At 42.9% G+C, this 15,893-nt stretch overlaps 1 long non-coding RNA gene across 1 annotated transcript in view; it reads right to left on the minus strand.

Moving 5' to 3' along the window:
- Nucleotides 1-1,557: 1,557 nt before the first annotated feature.
- The window catches only part of LOC149748259 (uncharacterized), a 34,753-nt gene continuing 20,417 nt past the window's right edge, over nucleotides 1,558-15,893 (minus strand). The window contains exons 3-4 of the long non-coding RNA XR_016394716.1: nucleotides 4,312-4,680; nucleotides 1,558-1,894 (exon numbers count right to left, since the gene is read on the minus strand). This is a non-coding gene — a long non-coding RNA (uncharacterized LOC149748259). The remainder of the gene's footprint in view (nucleotides 1,895-4,311; nucleotides 4,681-15,893) is intronic.

Genomic DNA, 15,893 nt, shown 5'->3' on the forward strand with positions numbered 1-15,893 from the left:
TCTCAAAACTTGGGCATCATCGAGACTCTATAGCTAATAATGGTGTGCAGCCCTGTGGTCAAGTCAGACAAACAGGCTGGTGGTCATGGGGCTCACATGAAAGAATAGGAAGCTGCTGAAAAGAAGGAGGCAGAGAGAAGCAGCAGAATGAATAAATCCTGTGGCTCATGAGAGATGAGAAACTACTCGGCTCTTGAGAAATGGAGAGTGCCCTTGCTTCTTACTTTCCTGTATTGCTGCCAATGTGAAGCATGAACTATCCTTGCATTCTTGAATGTGTCCTTACACAAACCACAGCCGAAGGAACTGTGAATATAGCAGAGGAAAGGACAGATTCTTCAACAAATATAATTAATTGCTATGCTTGGGAGAAAACACAGAGATTCTGCCTCATACTGTGAAGAAAAATTTCCAGAAGGATTTTTTAAAATGATGTTTAAAAAGAGAACTTTAAAAAATGTATATTCCTTCCTTCCTGCATAAGTTAGTTTTCTCTTCCTTTCCCTTCCCTCTCCTTTCCTCCCCATCCCTTTCCTCTACTTCTCTTGGGGATGGTAGTGGCCACAAAGGTAGTGGCAGAGGGGTCTGGGAGCCAAGGACGTGACCAACGTGGTAGAGAAATTACTTACAGACAGAGAGATTGAGTACATAAATAACCATATTGAAGACAACGAATGAAGGTTTTCTTGTTCACAGAGAAGGAAGTTACATAGAAGGAAAGGGGAAAGGCTAAAAATAACCCTGACATATTGATGGAATTAGAGGTACCAGTGCAAATTCATGGGCCTTTAAAACATAAATAGATAGATATAGAAATAGTTATAGTAGTACGTAGGGTACACACACAAATACACACACACATGCACACGTTTACATGCGTATATGATCCACCTCTGTACATGAGAAGGCCTACAACTGATGAACCCCAGAAGCAATAAGCAACCAAATACCCAGATTTTAGTTTCCAAATATCATTCTCCACTCCAGAACTCCTTGGAGAAATAGCGAATTGCAAGGCTGAGGCAGGGAAATTACAAGATAAGCCTGGAACATTTTCTTGTGCCAGAAAGTAAAGAATTGCTCAAAAAATTATGGGGACATAGCTGAAATTCAAGGGGCCAATTGTGTTTTTTTTAAATTTTGGGGGGAAGTATGGTTGATTTACAATGATTCAGGTGTACAGCAAAGTGATTCAGTTATATATATTTTTTTTTCAGGTTCTTTTTCGTTATAGATTTTTATAAGATATTGAACATAGTTCCCTGTGCTATACAGTAGGTTCTTGTTGCTTATCTATTTTATATATAGTAGTGTGTATCTGTTAATCCCAAATTCCCAATTTATCCCTTCCTCCCCCACAGGAGCCAATTTTGATGTGGCTCTCCTGCTAGCCAAATCTGGAATGATTTGATATAAAAATAAATAATGATAATAATGGATTAAGTCCATTGAATAAAATAGTATTCCATGGGCCTACACTGATATAAATAAATGAAGGAAAAAAGACATCTCTTCCTTATAATAGGATGCCAACTAATAAACGTAGCAGGAGTGATGGTAACAGAAAATGGCCATTTGGTAACCACTATAATGGTAGTTAATTTAGGCAAGAATCACCAATGTCTAATAAATCAAATGAATAGAGATTTAATGAAATGTAGGATATTGGCATAGTTTGAGAGTATCTTCCCATAAAATACTTATCAATTACAAAAAGGGAAATAATGACTTAACGTGGAGAAACCAGGCAGACACTGAACTGACCAAGTGATCGAGATTAATATTACCAGCAGTAGAACTGGTCAACGTCACGAGCCTCCTGATGCGATGCAGTGAGGAGAAGACAGCATCACTTCTGTATATTCCTTCCAAGAATGCATGTCTGAGTCCCGTCCTGAGGAAACATTGATGAAACCAGGCTGAGCTTTAGCCTACAGAATGAAAATCCTGTACTCTTTCAAACTATTAAGGTTGTGAAGACAGGAAGAGACTAAGGATCTGTTCCAGGTTGAAAGAGACTAAAGAGATGTGATTATTAAGTGCAAAGTGTGATCCTGGGCCAAACAGGAAAGAGACCTTGTTGGGATAATTGGTGAAATCTGAACAGAATCTTTGGATTGGATGTCAGTGTTATACCAATGCTGATTTCTGATTTCCTGATTTGGAGGGTTGTATGCCAGTTATGTAGAAGAGTGTCCTTAGTTTGGGAAGATACACAGTGAAGATTTTGGGAGTTTGGGGCATCATGTTGCAAATATATAATTTATATACTTTTTATATTTTGTATTTTAAATAATACCTAAGCAAATTTTATGTATTTTACTTATTTATTGATTATCATTTGTATCCCCAGAGAGAGATTCTGCAATTTTATCTCTCAGTCCTACTACTGATTTTTTTTCAATTTAACTAGTATTTGTAATTTCCTAGAATTCTTTTTTGTAACCTTTTCCATAACCATCTGTTTTTGTTTTACCAACAAAATATGCTCTCAATCCTTCCTTCAGTGCTGGACATTGCCAATTGCTCATTCCCTAGGTGCTTCAACATCAGCCTGCTCAAAATCAACTCTCCATCTTTGTCCACAAGCCTATGGACCCTGCAGTCTTGTAGGCCACTGAAAGCAATAGCTTTTCTGAGTGGTATGGGGAGCCACTGAAGGGTTCTGAGCAGAGAAGTGACATGATAAAATTTGCCTTGCAAAAGGATCACCCTAGATCCATTGAGAATAGACTGTATGGAGGCCATGGAAGAAACAGCCCAGGTAAAAGTACAGTGAAAAACTACCCTGGTTTGCCCCAGGGTTGGGGGATTTCCTGAGACAGGACTTTCAGCACAAAAACAGAAAACCGAAAACTGGGAAAGTACCAAGCAAACTGGATATTCTAGTTAGATTATTCCAGAAGGTGCAGGCGTGACATAATTTTAGCATGAGCTAGGAGGAGGTGATTATCAGATGTCATATTCTGGATATGTAATGGGTATATAATATATCAATAGAATGTATGAGATGTGTCATGTGAGGAAAAGAGGATTCTCATGTCCTTGGAGTACTAGGGGGGAGACCTGAATTATTATTTACTGGGGGAGGAGGGGGACTGCCAGAGGAGACATTTAGAGGGGGGATGGGAATTAGGAGCTCAATTTTGGACTTGCTAAACATGAGGTGTCTATCTGACATCCAAAAGAAGATGTTAGATAGGCATTTTTTTAAGGCTTTTTTTTTTGATGTGGACCATTTTTAAAGTCTTTATTGAATTTGTTACAATATTGCTTCTGTTTTATGTTTTCAATTTTTTGGCCCCGAGGCATGTGGGATCTTAGCTCCCCAACCACGGATGGAACCTGCACCCCCCTGCACTGGAAGGCGAAGTCGTAACTACTGGACTGCCAGGGAAGTCCCTAGATAAGCATTTAAATACACGAGTCTCGAGATCAGAGGAGAGAAGTTAGGGATGTAGATATTGTATATTGTATGTACATGGCCTCTAAAAAGATAAAAGAAGCTCATGAAGAGGGTAGATTAAAGAGAAGAGGTTCAAGGACTGAGTCCTGGAGACAAGATTTGTTTCGGTAGAATGATGGGGGCAAAATCTTGATAAAGAGAGAATGGGAGATGACGAATCGGAGGCAACAAGTATAGACAAGATTTTCAACAAGTTTACCTGCAAAGCGAGGAAGAAAGGCAGTAGCCAGAGGCAGAAGCAGAGGATTGTTTGTTGTTGTTGTTTTGACAAATACTTTTTTTTTTGGCCACGCCACACAGCATGTGGGATCTTAGTTCCCCGACCAGGGACTGAACCTGCACCCCCGGCATTGGAAGCATGGCGTCTTAACCACTGGACCACCAGGGAAGTCCCTGTTTGTTGTTTTTTAAGATATGAAAAATAAGAGCGTGTTTGCATGCTGCTGGGAGTGATACAGTGTTGGGGGGGGGCTGATGCAGGAGAGAGGGGACAGAGTGGTGAAGCTACTTCTTAAGGTGGAGAGAGGGGATGGGATCTAGGGTTTAGGGGAAGAAGCTGGGTTTAGCTAAGAGTAGGGACAATTACTCCATATATAATATGAAGGAAGATAGAGTACATGGGCAACGGATCAGGTAATTGAGTAGACCTAGTGGTGGGAACTTATGAGAATTCTCATCTAAATCTTCTAATTCTCAGGGAAGTCAAGGTAATCAGCTGAGGGTGAGGTTGGGGGAGGCCACACTGGAGGTCCAAAAAGAGAGGTAAAGATATAAAATCATTATCTAGGGGAAGAAGGGCGTGAGTGGAAGAGAGAAAAGAAGGATGATTACTGACCAGCACTCACTTGGGGTTTCAATATTCACATGGATTTAGAGGAGGCCAGTCAGCACTTTCAGTTCCCTGAATTATATCTGGTGTGTTTTGTTTTGTTTTGTTCCTGTTTGTTCATCTTGGTCCTTCTTAATTTTGCTGTTGCTTTTGCAGAAACGTCTGGTGGCTAGTTGTTGCCCATTCATACTTGAAATGAGGGGCTGGGTTAATTAATATAGGTGACTGAAGACACACTCTTCTGACAGAAAGCACCCTCCAGCGCTGACTTGACTAAATGGAAAAAGGTCCAGAAGCAGACACTTCTCTTGGTCAAGTTTCAGAACCAGGAATGAAGAGGATTTGGTATGAAAAAATAAATGGTAACAGCAGTCAAAGTTGTCACCTGCAAAAGAAAGAGTATCAGAAGGTCACCAGCAACCCCGGGGGCTAGAAGACAAAAACCAAACCTTCAAAGTTCTAGAATTCCAGACCCTGCCAATTACCGATGCAGCAGGAGGGTGGAATAAACACACCCTTCATTGTATCAATACTTAGAATGTATTCCAACAAAATAAGGGAATAAATGGAGAAGGTTCTTGGACAGAGGCTTACCTTTTTTTTTTTTTTTTTCTTCACCCTGCCATGAGGCTTGTGGGATCTCAGTTCCCTGAACAGGAACTGAACCCAGGCCACGGCAGTGAAAGCCTGGAATCCTAACCATTAGGCCACCAGGGAACTCCCATAAGGCTTACTTTTAATAACTCCTAGTTGCACACCTTTCCTTAGGTTTGAATGTCTTTACTTTGTGCATTTATTAGTTTTACAACCCTTTTTGTATAAACAAGGGCTTACTGTTTACCTCTCAGATCATCAAACTTCTAAACACTACAGCTTCTCCCCTTTCTTTTCCCACATGGCCTGAAGTATTGGAAGAATAGGTATGCTTACTTCCTTATTCATTTTTCACACCAAACCTCTTCCTTTTTCATATTGTCAGAAGTATTTAGACTTAACTATAAATAACCAGTTTCATTGTTCATCATTGCTCCATACATAAATGTCTCTTTATTATAGAAGCTTGCCTCATTTTAATTTATTTTTCTTTGGGCTGAATTATATGGTATAATTTCTAAAGTTACACATTTTCTTCATCCTATCTCTAAAACACTTAGCTGATTTCTATTATTAAATTAAAAGAGGGCGTATATCCTGGCTGTTTAGTAGAATTCATAGAAATGCACACCCCAGGAACTAAACGTAACCAGCAATATCGAATTCCATGAGCTACACTCCATGGGAGCACTAATCTTAACTATAACCGTAAATGTCCTAGCAGGGAATACTTAACACTGAAGGCTAAACCCTAATCGTATCCCAACTCTAATCCTAGACTAAATAAAACAAAGCACTACAATTTACCCTAATCCCAATACCCTACCCTAACCTAAATCTTAACCTCAACCTTAATCCCAATGCTGTATTTTTAAAACAGGAGATTTTGGTACCTATGTAAAGTGGTTTATCAAAATAGTGAGTAGAGAAAGAATCTCCTTCCACTCTCCTTGTTGCCCCCCTGCTCCAGTCCCTGGCCTCCCACTGTCCCCTCACTTTCTTCAGGTCTTTACTCAGATGTCACCGTCCACAAAGCGTTTAGGACCAACTGCACAGTTAGGGAGAACAGTCCCCAAAGAGACCACCCTCACTTCTGACAACAACTGCAAGTTCAGGGGTCTCCCCCTAACCATCGTCAGGTTTGATGATTTGCTAAAAGGACTCACGGAACTCAGTGAAAGCTGACAAAGTCATGGTTAAGGCTTATTACAGGAAAGGGATACAAATGAAATCAGCCAAGGGGACAGCACAGGGCAGGGCCCACGGGGGTCCAAACAGACACTCCTCGTTGTCTCTCTGTGGAGCCATGGATGATGCGTGACCTCCTCCCAGCCACAAAATGTGACAATGCACAGAGCATTGTCAACCAGGGAAGGTCACCCAAGCCTTGTGTGTCCAGGGTATTTAGTGGGTTTTCGTCACATGCTACTCATGTAGCTGACCTGCAGTCGCCAGCCCCTCTCAAAGGGCGGCTAATAGCTTTAGTCTCCAGCTGACCTGGAGCTCAGAACTCAAGTGTGACCCAAAGTCCCCATCATAAATCACACTGTTGGACTGTCCAGTGGCCAAACCCCCCCTCCCTGCCCTCAGGCAAACAAAGACACTCCTACAGGGGCCTAGAGACACCAGCCAGGAGACGAGGAAAAGGCCAGACTCCCCCTTTGGGTGAAGTTAACTCTTCACCACATACCTTCTCAGTGTGACCCTCCCAATTTAAACATGCAACTTCTGCCCCAAGAATCCACATCACCACTTATCACCATCAGGCATAAAATTCATTTTACTTGATTGGTTATCATCTTTCCTCTCCATTAGGAATGGAAGCTCCACGGGGGTGGGAATTTTGTCTGCTTTATTCACTGCGTGTTCACTGTGTCACCTGCTTCTAGAACTGCACCATCCAATACTGAACCAACTAGCCACTTATGGTGAGTGAGCACCTGACTAGTAGCTAGCCCAAATTAAGTGTAAACTACACACTGAATTTTAAAGGCATCGTATAAAAAAAAGGATTTAAAAAATTCCACTGATACTTTATTATATTGGTTATAAGTTGAAATATACTGGGGACATATTGGGTTACATAAAATATATTATTGAAATTTATTTCGCCTTTTTCTATTTTGTAAGCTTATTTAATGTGGCTACTAGAAAATTTTAAATTACATATGTGGCTCCAATCTGAATCTCACTTTATGTACATATATAAGTAAAATTTACTATTTTTATATATATATACACATATGTATGTTTATACATCAACACAGATCTAGAAGAGATGTCAGCAAACGTTTTCTGTAGAGCATCAAAAAGTAAATATTTTAGGCTTTGTGGGCTATATGGTCTCTGTTCAGCTCTGCCATGATAGCACAAAGGTAGCCATAGACAATATTTAAACAAACACATGTGGCTGTGTTCCAATAAAACTGCATTTATAAAAACAAGCAGCTGCATAACTTGGCCTGTGGGCCACAGTTTATGCACTCCTGATCTAGAACATTGTTTAGTCCATAGTAAATATTCAGTAGATATTTGTTGGGCGAATGAATAGAAAGAAGGCTAAAGTGACAGCACAGTGAGCCTGGGAGCATGGTTAATGCCGAAGGTAATCAGTGGCCAGAAAATGTAGACAACTCAGAAAAGCTACCCCAGCTCCAGAGCTCCTCATAGGATTGGCCGCTGTGATCCTTGTTGTGCCTGCAACTTTTGTTGCAACTGCACTGCAATTCAAGTGTCAGCTCCACTCCTCACAGGAGTACATCTCCTCCCGTCCCTCTCCCACCGGTACTGATCCCCTAAGCACTCCCCCCAAAACTTCTGGCATGAAAATCTGCATCTTAGAGCCTGAGTCCTAGGGAACCTGACCTACAACAGCTGATACCAGGAGCGGTCTGAGAAAGCAGACTCTGGACATGGGATTTTGGAGTTGATTATCTATCAGCTGAATGGCAGCGAGAACCCCATTGCTGGTTGTAAGTTAAGGATGCATAGCCCCTGGCAAGCTGTGGCAGTGCAAATGTTAAAACTGTAAGTGGTGGTGAACTGGGATGATATGTGGAGGAAGAGGATGCGCTGATGGGTGCAATGTATCAGGACTTTAGAGGGTGCATATAGTTATTACAGGGGCAGCGGAAATGAAGGCTGCTGCTGGAGCCATTGAAGCATCAGAGAAAGACAATGCCAAGGGTGAACGCCAGGGGTCAGCATATAGAAATCTCATATCCTGTATCCAGAGGGCAGAAAAGGCTGGAGGGCCAGTGTAGACAGGGAAAACAGTAAGCAGGCCTTTGCTTCAACCCAGGCAAGGGATGGAGCTGGCTTGGCCCAGGATACCAGTGGCACAACTGGGAAGTGTTCAGATCTTGGCTGCATTTTGAAGATAAAAGCAACATAATTTGCTATGGTGTTTGCATTAGTTTCCTATTGCTAGTATAACAAATCACCACAAACGTAATGTCTTAAAACAACTCAGATTTGTTCTCTCACAGTTCTGAAGGTTGGAAGTCTGAAAAGAGTCTTTGGGGGCTAAAATCAAGATGCTGTCAGGGCCGCTTCTTTCTGGAGGCGCTGGGGGGAGATTCTGTTCCCTTGCCTTTTCCATCTCCTAGGGGCTGCCTGGATTCCCTGGCTTGTGGCCCTTTCCTTCATCTTCAAAGCACATCACTCCAACTTCTGCTTCCATCCTCACATCTCCTTTCTCTGACTTTGACCTTCCTATCTTCCTTGTGATTACATTGTGACCACTTCAATAATCCAGGATAATCTCCCCATCTCAGAATCCTTACTGCAATCACATCGGCAAAGTCTCTTTTGCCGTGTAAGGTAACATGTTCACAAGTTCCAGGGATTAGGATGTGGATGTCTTCAGAGGGCCATTGTTAAGCCTACCACAGGGTAGGATGCAGGGGTGCTAGAAAGAGAAGAGTCAAGAATGACCTTAACAGTCTCCCAAGGCGATAGAAATAAAAACAAAAATAAACAAATGGGACCTAATCAAACTTACAAGCATTTGCACAGCAAAGGAAACCATAAAAAAAAAAAACGAAAAGACAACCTACGGAATGGGAGAAAATATTAGCAAATGATACAACAGACAAGGGCTTAATCTCCAAAATATACAAATAGGTCATACACCTCAACAACAAAAAAACAAAAACCCAATTGAAAAATGGGCAGACCTAAATATGTCTTCCAAAGAAGACATACAGATGGCCAGTAGGCACATGAAAAGATGCTCAACATCACTAATTATTAGAGAAATACAAATCAAGACTACAATGAGATACCACCTCACACCAATCAGAATGGCCATCATTAAATAGTCTACAAATAACAAATGCTGGAGAGGGGGTAGAGAAAACAGAACCCTCCTACACTGTTGGTGGGAATGTAAGTTGGTGCAGCCACTATAGAAAACAGTATAGAGGTTCCTCAGAAAACTAAAAATAGAATTACCATATGATCTAGCAGTCCCAGTCCTGGGCATATACCCAGGCAAAACTCTAATTCAAAAAGATACATGCACCCCTATGTTCATAGCAGCACTACTCACAATAGCCAAGTCATGGAAGCAACCTAAATGTCCATCGACAGATGAATGGATAAAGAAGATGTGGTACATGGACTTCCGTGGTGGCGCAGTGGTTAAGAATCCGCCTGCCAATGCCGGGGACACGGGTTTGATACCTGGTCCAGGAAGATCCCACATGCCATGGAGCAACTAAGCCCGTGCGCCACAACTACTGAACCTGTGCTCTAGAGCCTGTGCGCCACAACTACTGAGTCCATGTGCTGCAACTACTGAAGCCCGTGCACCTAGAGCCTGTGCTCTGCAATGAGAAGCCACCACAATGAGAAGCCCGCGCACTGCAAAGAAGAGTAGTCCTCGCTCACTGCAACTAGAGAAAGCCCGTGCACAGCAACAAAGACCCAACGCAACCAAAAAAAAAAAAAAACAAGTAAAAGATGTGGTACCTATATACAATGAATACTACTCAGCCATAAAAAAGAACGAAATAATGCCATTTGCAGCAACATGGATGCAACTAGAGATTATCATACTAAGTGAAGTAAGACAGAAAGAGAAAGACAAATACCACATATCACTTACATGCAGAATCTAAAATATGGCACAAATGAACCTATCTACAAAACAGAAACAGACTCACAGACATAGAGAACAGACTTGTGGTTGCCAAGGGGGAGGGAAGGACTGGGAGTGTGGGATTAGCAGATGTAAACTATTACATATAGGATGGATAAACAACAAGGTCCTACTGTATAGCACAGGGAACTATATTCAATATCCTGTGATAAACCATAATGGAAAAGAACATAAAAAAAAGAATGTCTGTATGTGTATAACTGAGTCACTTTGCTGTACAGCAGAGATTGGCATAACATTGTAAATCAACTATACTTCAATAAAAGAAATAAAAATAAAAAAGAATGACCTCAATGTTTGGAGGCTGGAGCATCTAGAAGGATGGGTGGCCATGACCTGAGATCAGGAAGACAGAGGCTCAGAGATTCAGGCAGTTCTTCTTTAGAAGCTAAGTCCTTCCACCTCTCCCCCCAGAGGCTTCCCTGTGTTAAAAGATACTTTTCAGAAGGTAAAACCATGACTCTCATTACAGAAGTAAAAATGAACGCATGTTGAGGAATTTATTTTACTCATATGATCTGAGAAAACCAGGCAGATGTTATAACCGATTCTAAGGAAAGCTCAAAACAGCACAAATTTATATGGTAAAGGAATGTTGAGATGAATTGCAAAAGGGGACAAAAATGAACAGGGCTAGAACCTGAAGACCCAGAAAGGTATGTTGCAGATGGTGCATAGTTATCTACTAAAACACGGAATTTTTTCTACACCTGATTCTCCTGTCAGAGTACTCAACATGTAAGTCTCAGGTGGGAGCAGGAGCACCTGAGAATGAGAAGGTGGGTTTGACATCTAACAAGATCCAACAAAAGACAACAGAAAGAAAAACAAAAATGACACATATCAACACAAACATTTTGCACTGGATTCATTATAATACTTTTTGACTGGTTAGTATTTCTTTGTAGAGAAGTTGTTATAGCCTAAGGTTTGTGTCTCCCCAAATTCGTATGTTGAAGACCTAACCCCAATGTGATGGTATTTGGAGGTGTTTCAGTTTAGATGAGGTCATGAGGATGGAACCCCATTGATAGGATTAGTGTCCCTATAAGAAGAGGTAGGGAGACCAGAGCTCTCTTTCTCTCTCTCCCCCGCACCATGTGAGGACACAGGGAGAAGGTGGACATTTGCAACCTAGGAGGTGGCTTTCACCAAAGAACCAAATCAGCAGATGCCTTGATCTTGGACTTTCAGCCTCCAGAACCGTGAGAAATCAATTCCTGTTGTTTAAGCCACCTAGTCCATGGTATTCCATTATGGCAGCCCAGCTGACTAATACAGAAGATGTTGATTTTTTTTTTTTTTTTTGGTCCAGTCACTATGTAATCAGCCGCCCGGTAACATTTTACATTCCACTCAAATACAATTAGACCAGACTGAATGAAAACAAGTGTCATTCACCCACTTTCCTAGCCATTATTGCTTTGGAACCAAGAAAGTATTCCTTTTGTGCAGCTGCTCCCGAGCGCACATGAGCCCTTCACTGTCGGTGACTAAACTGGAGGTACAATTATTTCATAAATAAGTAATAAATTTAGTGGTATCCTCTCTTATATGTTCTTTTTTTCCCCATCCCTTCTTCTAGTCCAATTAACACGCATGGGAGAGAGGGAGGGAGAGAAGGAGTGAACACTTTGCTATACAGTGACATTGGCAGAGCAAGAGGACACACTCCAGGACAAGATAGAAAATCTTACACAGTCACCCATACTCTTGTCAAAGAAGAATGTGTTGGGAGGAAAAAATTCCCCTCTACCAGCTTAGGTTCAGTGGTGGGGGGCCTGTGAATTAACTAACAAAAGACAGATTAACAGGAGAGAAGACCAAGTTTATTTACCAGAGAGGCTTCAGATGAATTGGCTCCCTGGACATCCAAAGATAAAGGTTTATAAACCCACTTAACGACTAGAAAGGAGGGAGAAAGGTCTTCTGTGGAAGAATAAATGGAAGGTAGGACAGTTTCAGATACAGTTTGTTTAAGCAATTACTCATCCCTGTGATAGTGGTTAGTCTCCCTTCTGGCTGTAAACTTGCCAGAGAGGATTTATACCAACTGTATTTTCCAGGAGGTCCTGCTTAAATCTACAAAAGAAGTTGAGATCAGGTTTTTTTCTGTGACTGCTGTTTGTTCAGATGTTTTTAGCTCAGCAACTAACAAAGGATTAATCTCCAAAATATACAAGCAGCTCATGCAGCTCAATATCAAAAAAACAAACAACCCAATCCAAAAATGGGCAGAAGACCTAACTAGACATTTCTCCAAATACAGATTCCCAACAAACACATGAAAGGATGCTCAACATCACTAATCATTAGAGAAATGCAAATCAAAACTACAATGAGGTATCACCTCACACCAGTCAGAGTGGCCATCATCAAAAAATCTACCAACAATAAATGCTGGAGAGGGTGTGGAGAAAAGGTAACCCTCTTGCACTGTTGGTGGGAATATAAATTGATACAGCCACTATGGAGAACAGTATGGAGGTTCCTCAAAAAACTAAAAATAGAACTACCATACGACCCAGCAACCCCACTACTGGGCATATACCCTGAGAAAACCATAATTCAAAAAGAGACGTGGGCTTCCCTGGTGGCGCAGTGGTTGAGAGTCCGCCTGCCAATGCAGGGGACACAGGTTCGTGAGAGGCCCGCGTACCACAAAAAAAAAAAAAGAGAGACATGTACCACAATGTGCATTGCAACACTATTTACAATCGCCAGGACATGGAAGCAACCTAAGTGTCCATCGACAGATGAATGGATAAAGATGTGGCTCATATATACAATGGAATATTACTCAGCCATAAAAAGAAACGAAATTGAGTTATTTGTAGTGAGGTGGATGGAACTAGAGTCTGTCATACAGAGTGAAGTAAGTCAGAAAGAGAAAAACAAATACCGTATGCTAACACATATATATGGAAATTTAAAAAGAAAATGGTTATGAAGAACCTAGGGGCAGAACGGGAATAAAGACTCAGACCTACTAGAGAATGGACTTGAGGACACGGGGAGGGGGAAGGGTAAGCTGGGACGAAGTGAGAGAGTGGCATGGACATATACACACTACCAAATGTAAAACAGATAGCTAGTGGGAAGCAGCCGCATAGCACAGGGAGATCAGCTCCGTGCTTTGTGACCACCTAGAGGGGTGGGATAGGGAGGGTGGGAGGGAGGGAGACATAAGAGGGAAGAGATATGGGGATATATGTATATGTATAGCTGATTCACTTTGTTATAATGCAGAAACTAACACACCATTGTAAAGCAATTATACCCCAATAAAAAAATTATAGATAATATAAATAAATATTAAAATATATAAATAAAATAAATAAATAATTAAAATAAAATAAAAGATTATTTTAAAAGAATCCTCATGCCGCTGAGCTGAATTTTGAATCCCTACAGGTGCAAAACCATGCGGGATCTTAGTTCCCCAGCCAGGGATTGAACCCGTGCCCCCTGCAGTGGAAGTACGGAGTCCTAGCCATTGGACCGCCAGGGAACTCCCAAGAGGGTTTCTTGAAGGAAAGGGCTGTTCTTCCTTCCGCCTCAAGTCTGATAGGGGGGCTTCAAGGGAGCATGGCCTGAATTCCCTGGAGCTGACTGGGGTGCAAGTGTGAAGCGGGCCACTAAGGTCTGCTGTGAGCCCCACCGGCAGGGCAGATAGAGACAGGTCACAGAGTCGACCTGAGGTTGTGTCACCCTGGTCAGGGGATGGTGCACCCTCAGGTGGTGTCTCCAATGCTGAGCAGCCCACGAGAGGAAGAGCCAGCATCTGGGCATCTGACTGCCCCCCAGAAGGCACCACCACACTTTTTCTGCACCTGTATCTCTTCTCCCTCTCCTCCCGTCACCCTAAATGAGGCTGGAGTGATATCGTGAACCGGTGAAGGGTAAAGAGGGCTGAGAATAGGGAGAGGGAATAGTGAGGAAGCCAGCCACACCTCCCTTCCCCACTGAGTTTCCAAGCTGAACCAGGGCAGCCTGCTGGGGCCCCACCAGCTCACCTCCCCTGCTGCCCAGTTTGCCCTTCAAGTGTTCTGACCCTTCCAGACTCTTAAGTTCAGGAGTAGGGCAGGAGAAGAGATAAAGGTGGAAGCTGGACTGTCTCTAATGACCCAACCTCAGAAGTCATAAAGTATCCTTTCTACTCACCTGGATTCTAGGGGATGGCACAGAGACTGCTTTCTCTCAAACTGGAGGAATGTCACATTCGCAGTATAAGGAATTCATATAGGATGGGAGATACTGGACTAGCCATCTTTGGAAAATACATCCAATCTGTCCCATGAATAAGCAAACACATCAGAGTGGTGGACCCAGTAAATGAACTCAAGTTTTGTTAGTACCTTTTCTTCAAAGAGGAAGGAATATATGTCACACATTCTAGAAAGTTTCTCCTGCAACTTGGAGAAGATAAAAGCTTTGTTGATAAAGAGGGTTGATTGACAGTTATGAGAATAATTCACTTATTTGTGTAATCTGCCTCTTTAACAAAAATGCAGGCTCTGTGAGGAGCTCTAGACAGATAGGTAGTTAGATAGGTAGATAAATTCTCCAGTGCATAACTCAGAGCCCAGTACATAGTAGCTGTGCAAAAAATTCTTATAGAATAAATAAATGAAATGATGAAATGCAGTGCCTGGACTTCTGAGATGAAGTGTCACTTGATGAAGTGCTGCCACCTTCTGGTCACTGGGGACCTTGCCAGCCATTTCCAACATTCCATTTCCCCATCTGCCTTTGGAAGGATGCACCCATCTCTTGCCATCACTTTTCTCAGTTTACAGGGCGCTTTCCTGATGGCTGATTGGTTTGGGTTTTAACAACAACCCTGACTCCTATGTTGATTCCCATTTGACCAGTAAGAACCGTGAAGACCAGAAGAGTTATTTACCAGAATTCTCTCTCCCTGATCTCCACATGCTCAGCCCGAGCCCCACTCAACCCTCTGCAGCCTGGTGTGGCTTCCTCCACTGCACTGTGGCTGTTCTGGCCAAAGTCTTCAAGGGCACCCTCGTGGAATCCAGCAACCCCTTCCCCTCCATATCTCACTCTGTACAGCACTGTACACTGTCAATCTCTTCCCTCCTCTAAGTACGTCCTTCCCTCAGCATCTTCCATTAACTAACTCCTCCCCGGATTTTCCCCTGCCTCCCTGGCTGCTGCTTCTCCTCTGCTACCTCTCTACAGTCCACCTTCCCCAGGGCTGTCCTGAGCCCACTTCTCCTCACAGACTCCTGGGAGACCACCTCCCTCAAAGCCTCGATTCCCGCCTGCACACAAGTGGCCCACCAGGTCTCTGTCACCAGCCCAGTCTTCTCTCCCACCTCCAGATCCGTTCATCCAGCCCCTGAAGACGGGCTCTGCCTGGAGACCCTGCACCTCACGCCCATCTTGTCCGAAGTCAAGCTGTGGTCTCCCCTCTCTGCCAACCTCCCTGCCCTTCCCCTCACGCCCATCACCCAGCCTAGGGAATGGCACCCCCACCCACTCACTTCCCCAAGACAGAAGGCTGGGGACCACCCCTGAGTGCTCCTTCCCCTCACGGCCGAGTCCACTGAATAGTTGTCAGTCTGCTCCCTCAAACCAAGCACCAGGCACTCAGGCATCTTTTAGCTCTTTTAGGTCTTGTCTAGTCTACGCCCTCGGCATCCCTCGGACCAGCCCCTCCTCCCTCCCCTCCTCTCTGCCACCATTAACATCTTCATCATTCAGAACCTGGGCCACTATGACAGGCCCTCATCACCAGCCTCCTGTGACCCAAATTGCCCCTGGTTAAAACACTTCAGGATGGGGCCTAAACTCCTTGCCTGGCATCCATAGATTAG

Source organism: Delphinapterus leucas, chromosome 10 (genome assembly GCF_059928025.1).
Source record: "Delphinapterus leucas isolate spDelLeu-1000000601 "Yukka" chromosome 10, BTC_Dleu_Yukka2, whole genome shotgun sequence".
Taxonomy (NCBI): domain Eukaryota; kingdom Metazoa; phylum Chordata; class Mammalia; order Artiodactyla; family Monodontidae; genus Delphinapterus; species Delphinapterus leucas.